Raw genomic sequence first — 8,475 nt, forward strand, 5'->3', positions numbered from 1 at the left:
AAGGAAACTGAAAAATACTTTATTACTCAAATGTAAAGAGAGAAAAACACAAGCATTTGATTATTACTTTCTCCAGCCCCCTTTAGCTAGATAGATATACAAAACAGAAATTACATAACAATATTCATTTGTTTTTCAAAATTTCCATAGAGGTTATACATTTTATATATAAGGGTATACATGTTATAGCTACCAAAATAGTCAATAACCTTCATGTAAAATTTAGCAAATGATAAATTTCCTTTAAGCAGAAACTTTAAAGTATATTGCATGACGTTAGTAACTGCTAATGGTGATAAAACCTTACAGCTACTGGTAAGGATTTTAAGCATCAACTGTATACATAGTTAGGTTATCCATCAAGCGAACCAATATGCGATTCAGTTGAAACCCTACTGTACTAAGCTCTCCCAGAACCATGCTACTATTGATATTTTGCAGCTGTTGGCCCTCTTCAAAGTAACAAATGAAGCTGGTTGCTTTAAGAATTTACTTTATTTTTTTATGTGACCATTAAGGTAATTATAAACCATAATAAGCAAATATAAGTTAGTTTTCTTATTTGTAAAAACAATACTGCATTCACTTGCTAAATGAGAGCAATTTAGAGATTATTTTTAAAAAACTAAAGTCAATTTAAGAAATCATGGGAATGAAGAAGGGTAATGTACCATTAAATTAAATTGAAAAATAATAAACAAAGTTCATTCTAATCATTAATTTCCATTTCTTTCTTCATCAAAACTTTTACCAAGGCAGTTAATAATGAACAAAATTAATAAACTGCATTCTTTCTTCTAGCATATATGAAATGGTCAAAGGGTAGAAGCAGGAAAGAGAAGGACGTGGGATCTGGAAACTTCAAACCAGACCAGAAGCAGTGATTTAGAGTTGTTTACAAGCGGTGTTTGAGTTTTCATTATCACTGAAGTTCTATAAAACAGATCTCTGTTTAAAATATCCCATAGCACTGAATGCTTTTTCTCATAGAGTAATAAACTGAAAGAGCATGCACTTTGGAGACAGACAGATCTATATATAAATTCCTACTGTGTGACCTTGGGCAATTCACTCAGTGTCTCTGAACATCATCATATTTACAAACTGTGCTCTCCCTCACAGGGACTGGTGCAAGGATGACATTAAATGAGACAAGTAAAGTACCTCATGTGGCATCTGGCACCTAATAGGCATTGAATAACGATAAGTGTTCATGTAATTTTGAATAAAATATTTAAATGATACTTTCCATTCATACCTACTCTTTCATACTCCACTCCCAATCACATGCATAAGTAAAAAAGATTTGAAGCTCTTTCATCTCTGTAATCTAGATTAATCGTAAAACAAAAACATCCACAGAAGCTAATGTGTGCTGTGTCTTCAGTAAGGATGATTGGGATAATGGCTTTACTAGTCTTACCTTCTTATTTTCCTTACAATTTTGCTAATGGTCTCTTAATAGTTATTAGAAAATTTCAAAAGACAGATTTTAAAAGTGAGGCAGTTCCTGTTGAAATAGACCTAGCTATTCAGAATAATTAATTTTTTTTATAGCAGCCTAGTAACAGCAGGAAATCTCTGCCAAGCTACTTGAAAACCAGGCAGGAAGTTAGCAGGTAAGTGCTCCTTTTAGGTCACCAATAAATACAGGTGTTTTGAGTTTCTGGAAGCTTTGTTCTCAGAGGAAAAAACATTTCAGTGAATCTGAGAAAGCAGATATAGAGAATGGACTTGAGGACATGGGGAGGGAGAAGGATAAGCTGGGACAAAGTGAGAGAGCGGCATGGACTTATATATACACTACAAAATGTAAAATAGATAGCTTACTGGGAAGCAGCCACATAGCACAGGGAGATCAGCACGGTGCTTTGTGACTACCTAGAGGGGTGTGAGGGAGATGCAAGAGGGAGGAGATATGGGGATATATGTATATGTATAGCTGATTCACTTTGTTATAAAGCAGAAACTAACACACCACTGTAAAGCAATTATACTCCAATAAAGATGTTTAAAAAAATCTAACAAATAAATTTGAGACTACACACTAGCTAGATGATCTTGGGGAATTTATGTGACCCTTCTAAATTTCATGTTCCTCATCTATTAAATCGGTGGAAATAATAGCACCTATTTCATAGGATTACTGTGATGATTAATTGAGCTAATAATATAAAGTTCTTAGCACCATGCCTGAAATATAATAGGTCTCAGTAAATGGTGGCTGCCATTATTGTATGGCAGTTATATTGGCATAGACGGAACACCTAAATTAACTGTGACCTAAATAAGAAAAATAATTTATTTTTCTTTCACATAAAAGAAGTCTGGAGATAGGAAGCTCAGGGCTCCTCCTACTTTTTGTTCCATTATCCTAGCAATTACTGTCCATCCTCAAGGGCATTTAATGGTCCAAAATGACTGCTGATGCTCCAGCCATCATAATATTTCCAACTTCCTGGAGATAAAAATAGAGGAAGGGGAGGAAAAGCTCATCCCAGCTATGTGCTCATTTTTAAGACTCCTTTTCATTCTGTCAAAAATTTCCATCCAACTTCTATTTGCATCTCACTAGGAAGAACTGAGTCGAGCCTTGGTACATAGGGAGGATAGGAAATATAGTATTTTAGGTGTACAATAAAAATTAGGATTCTATAAATATGAAATGGAAATGTGGATTTGGGTGGGAAACCAGCAGATTCTGCCACAACATGCAACATTGCTTCTCATCTATCACTCCAGTCTCTCATTGCCTTTACTAAATCTACCATCTCTTTCTTTTACCTGGAATAAATACTAAAGTACAGACAGTTTTTTCTCTGGTATTTTCCCTCCAAGAGTCCCTTTATTAGTCATCATTTCTATAAGGTGTAGCTCAAAAATTTAAATCTCTAGCCATGCCTTAAGTCCGAAGTCAGCTGGAAGTTTCAAGCCTCTTGCAACTAGATAAGATTTGTTCAAATCCTTAATCTACTTTCAAGACCCAAAGCCTTCCCCAAGAATTCTGCCAACTTCCCTGGTTTTCATTCTCCTGATTATGTTTGATTTCAAGCCCCTGCTACCATGAATATACTGTGTTCTATATGCCAACCCAGTTATAACACACAGACCTTTTCTAGAATAAAAAAGATAGATAGATAGATAGACAGACAGACAGAGACACTCCTACAATACATTTGTGAGTAAAATAGGCTTGATTAAATTAAAGGTTAGATTAAATAGGCTTGATTAAATATGAAGCAGAAACAGAAACATGGCAACAATTTCAAAGGTAATATTTGACATTCACCTTCTTAAAATGTCCTTTATCCACTCCACAATGGGAAACCTTCATTGGTCATGTCTCCATACAGCCCCTTTCCTTGTATCTTTTCTTTCTACTCATCTCTGCCTCTTTCATCTCAGGAAAAAAAATAAAGTCCTTCCATTTTCTCACTTGGATTATTGCAATAGCCTCCTAACTGGTCTCTCTACTTCTACTTTGCCTTCCTACTGTCCATTTTCAACATAGCAGCCAGAGGGATCCTTTGAAAATGGGTCAGTTTGTGCCACTCCTCTGCTCAGAATCTTTCAATAGCTTCTCATCACACTCAGCAGAAAAGCCAAAGTCCTTATAACGTGTCCTACATGACCTGGCCCCCCTAGTAACTCTCAGCCTTGTTTACCAGCTCCCACCACAGAAGGCTCCTCCTTGCTGTTCTGGAACACTCCTGCCTCAGAACCTTTTTTTCCTTCTGCCTAGAATGCTCTTCTCCCAGTTATCTACAAGGCTTATCCCCCCACCCTCCTTCAGCTCAGTGAAAACTTCCCAGACACCATTTTTTATAATAGCAACCCTTTACTTCTGAATTACCCATCAACCTTCCCTGCTTTGTTTTTTCTCCATAGCACTTATACCTTCTGATAATCTATATAACTTGCTCATTTATTTGTTTACTATCTTTCTCTACTCACTAGAATGTAAATCTCATGAGGGAGGGGTTGTTGTCTGTTTTGATTGCTGTTCTATCTTTACAATATCTGACATATCATAAGTGTTCAGTAAATATTTGTTGAGTAAATATTAAAAAAACAAATTTCTCTTCAGAGTATCTTACCTAACATTTGTATCTCTTAGGCTTCTGCAGACATCCTTCCATACATCAATTAGCTTATTATTTTTCCAAATCAAAATATTTCCTTCCTAAAAGGAATGCTTTGCCAACTATTAAGAAAACAACCTTCCTACATCATTAAACCAAGTTCCATATCTTTGTCGTGGCCATGGAGGAGAGCTGCTCAGATTTTCCTTCAAGTAAGAACCTGCTACAGGAAGTATAGTTGGCTGACAGCCTCCATCTTCAGAATCCACCACAGCATTCATACCCACACCAAGGCTTATCTAGCTGGCTGCACCCTATCAATGACCAAACACAGAGGGCATACTGGAGCTGGGTCATACGTGCTCAACACAGGACACTGATGGAAAATCTCTGCTCTGGGGTCCCCAGTGGCCTGGCCAACGCATGCTCAGAACTTCACTGTAGTCTGAGGCCCTCCTTACCCAACCCTCCTCCTTTCCCCATCTCTTTTCACAGGTGTCACACCTGCATCTGTAGGTTCCCTGTGGATTCCTGTTCCCACCCTGTTTATCTTTCACAGGTTTTTCACTAATGTCTCTTGTACTTCAAATTCTTTCTTGGTGACTGCTTCTCAGAAGACCCAGCCTAACACGGTCTTCTAGTATTTTCCCTTGGATATGCTACAGTCAGCTCAAATTCACTGTGTTCAAAACCAAACTCAAGAGACTCTTGCAAAACGTGGCCCAGAACATTGTGGATCAAGTCACAGCCATTTTGGGATTGAGACTGGTTGTGAGGAGGGGAAAATGTCACTGAAAACCACCTCCTGGGAATGAGCATAGCACTTCCTCCAGGCCAGAGCACCTCTGCTAGGACTGAATTACTCAGATGATTGAATTGCTCAGATATGAAGAACATCTAGGTTTTGTACAAAAGGTTCCAGGTACTGAGGTGCTCATTTTTAGAATATAATGTTCTTAAATAATTTTGACTCTAAAGTTTCCTAAAATAGTATTGGAAAATTAAAAGACCAAGTCTGGATAATTTTGACATGAAGTTTATTAAATATAATAAAATACTATAAATTTTTTAAAAGACCCAGACATTTCTTCCATATTTAGGTTCAAAACAGGTTATATAAGTGGTGAAGTATTTAAGCTAGTGGAATTTTTGCCCTCTTCTCTATTGTTGGTATTTTTCAGCCAGAGCTGTTAGATATTTTTGAGCTGTGTACTGAGTAAACAGCTTCAAATTGCTGTTTAAATACTGTTGAAGTTTCATGATAGACATTTGTATCTTTATTAAAAGTTATAGAAATTTCTGATGTTAGCTTATTCCAGGTCACAATGGGACAACTCTTCTAAATAAAGACATTAATATATATATTTATTTAAGATGTTGCCATTTCATAGGATCATGGTATTACCAAGATAGCTACATGTCTCTATGATGATTCTGAGTGTTCTTTCCTTCAGATATGAAATTTTCTTTTGATTTTTGCTTTTTAGCTCCTGAAAGATAATTTCATCTGTATAAAATATGTCAATTTCTGCAAATACATGGAACAATATAGAGACAGGTTTCAGAAGACACAATAACCTTAAATACAAGGAACTTGGCTAATTTAGGAGATTACCATATAAAAACTTTTAACAGAAGTACAGTAGCTGACTCAAAATAACTCTATGTCAAATAGCTATTTGTTAAGTATCTCCAAAAAAACCTTTTGTTTCAAAGGAAACAAAATTTTAAAACACAAACTGGAAAACACAAAAGTTTCAAAGAAAAAATCTAACACCTTTCTGTGCAGTCCTGTTAGGTTTTGGACTTACCAAGAGGTATTGAAATCTGTTTTTCAGAGCCAGAGAGACTTCACCCAAAATGGCATAGCTCTAGCCTGAGTTAATTTTTTTCTCTACCACCAAAAAAAATTATCATTATGGAATTTTGAGAAGCATTATGAAAACTTTTCATCGACAAATTGTTTTGAATTGAATCATAGATGACAAAATTCTTCAAATGACTTTGGCTCTAGTATTGGACATCCTATGGAGGTAACACTGTAAGGCAAGAAAAATTGGATAGAGTATGCAAGGAATAAATGGTATTGAAAGCAAAAATCATCAAAATGGAAACTGTCTTAGTCTGCTCAGGATGCTATAACAAAACACCATGGACTGGGTGGCTTAAACAACAGACATTAATTTCTCACAGTTCTGGAGGCTGGGGAGTCCAAGATCAAGGTGCCAGTATAGTCACATTCCTGGTCAGAGCTCTCTTCTTGCCTTACTTATAGCTGTCTTCTTGCTATGTCTTCCCATGGCCGGGGGAGGGTGGGGGGAGGGGGGTGGAGCAAGCTCTATGATCTCTTCTTATAAAGGAACTAATCCCATCACAGAGACCCCACCCTCATGACCTCACCTATACTTAATCACCTCCCTAAGGCCCCACCTCCAAATACCATATGAATTTGGGGGGAGCACAAACATTCAGCCCATAACAGATACTATGGTGGAAGTTCCTGGTCTTGTAGCAGTACTTTCCCAGGACTCCATAGAACTAATGTCCCTGACAGTGAAACTGGGGGTAGGGGAAATGCAAGAGAGAATGTAGACAATTTGAGACTGAAAAATTTTTATCTTTAACTCCTGAATATGAGAGATAACTAAATCAGAATCAGTCTTTTCCTGCAGGTATATGGGGCCTACATGCCCAAACACACAAATACCCAATCAAAAAAAAAAGTCTACCAAGCTTCTTTCTTAGAACAGTCTCTAAAACCTATATTTAGGGTAATAAGAATGATGGTCATTGAGGAAGATAATATAAAATACTGGCAGATATCTGAATTCCCAGGAGTAGGGAATTTTTAGTCACAGTAAGTTAAGGACAAGACTGCGCCAAATGGTATGATGGCTTAGTCCTTAAACATGCTGCTCCTCCTGTAAAAATTCACTGGGGAAAAGCCAAACTAAAGAAACTGAAGTTGGAACTTTTTTTACTCCTAAATCCACCTATGATATTGGCAATTTTAACACTTTCAAATCAACTGCCAAGAATGTTAGTGCAAAAAAATTAGTAAAATAATATAATCACTCAAATCCTTCTTCACTTGTTGACAAAATTAATCAATAGCCTCATCTATCCAAACTGATTTGAATGGGCACTGACAACAAGTGTGAGATCTTGAAAACACTGAAAAGGGACAGAGTGGAAAAGGAATGAGAAGATGGAAGTTGAGTTGGTCCTGACTTTGCATAATAGCAATAATATTCTCCAGAAAGGGATTTCAACCAAAACTTTGATGAAAATTATATTTCTCAAGATAATGGCAATGCTGCTCTGGCTTCCCAACAAATCAGTCTTTCCATAAACTGATGTGAATACATAGACGGCATTTGGAGCAGTGCTTGGTATACAGTAAACCCTTGATAATGTTAAGCATTATGTAATATAATGGGAAATTTGACTTCTGTCAGCTCTAGGGTTACAATAAATGTAGACTTACTTTGCATCAGTCATAGCTCAATATTTGGGCATGCTCAGTTAGTTACAGCTATCAGGGTAAGTACCAGGTTCTGGAATTTACATTCCAGTGGCAAGATAAGACATAAGATAAGCACTCAAAATTATAATGTGCATGCCAAATAATTTTAAAAAATTAAATTGTAGGGTACAAACCAAATGCTCATCAAATTTGAGGACAGGAGGAAGTCAAAGAAGGTCTAAAATTCAGTATTTCTTGGAGAATGTAGACTGACTTCACAGAAAAAATTCTTTTTGTGAAGAAATTCTTTTGTGAAGGTAGAATGTGGATGGGAGCAGATATTACATTTGGAAAAAAAAAACAATGTGCTCAGACATTTTTAAAGGTTAGTCTTATGTTTTAAAGGCATATGGGTTACTTTTTTTTTTTTTTTTTTTTTTTTTTTGCGGTATGTGGGCCTCTTACTGTTGTGGCCTCTCCCGTTGCGGAGCACAGGCTCCGGACGCGCAGGCTCAGCGGTCATGGCTCACGGGCCCAGCCGCTCCGCGGCATGTGGTATCCTCCCAGACCGGGGCATGAACCCGCCTCCCCTGCATCGGCAGGCGGACTCTCAACCACTGCGCCACCAGGGAAGCCCATATGGGTTACTTTTTAATCCCTTTTGAGCAATGAAATCAGATTAATGTAAGGCAAGTGCTCAGTAATACAGTAATGTAAAGTATATTTTAATCAAGAATTGGTTTAGAAAACCACACATTTGTTACATCCTTCCTATATATTCTCAATTTCTACAACTGACTCAATGTAAATTGAATTTTTGAGTTTTGTAGGACTGTAGAATATTCCAAATATTTAAAAAACATGAGAAGAATAGTCAAGATTTCTTAAGTCACTCAGGCAAATTACTGCCACGTCATACCTTGCAGC

General features: G+C 36.9%; 1 pseudogene; it reads left to right on the forward strand.

The window, feature by feature from the left end:
- The first annotated feature begins 270 nt into the window (after nt 1-270).
- On the forward strand, nt 271-7,439 carry LOC132488059 (vasculin-like; annotated as a pseudogene).
- The last annotated feature ends 1,036 nt before the right edge of the window (nt 7,440-8,475 follow it).

The sequence above is a fragment of the Mesoplodon densirostris genome, chromosome 4, assembly GCF_025265405.1.
Source record: "Mesoplodon densirostris isolate mMesDen1 chromosome 4, mMesDen1 primary haplotype, whole genome shotgun sequence".
NCBI lineage: Eukaryota > Metazoa > Chordata > Mammalia > Artiodactyla > Ziphiidae > Mesoplodon > Mesoplodon densirostris.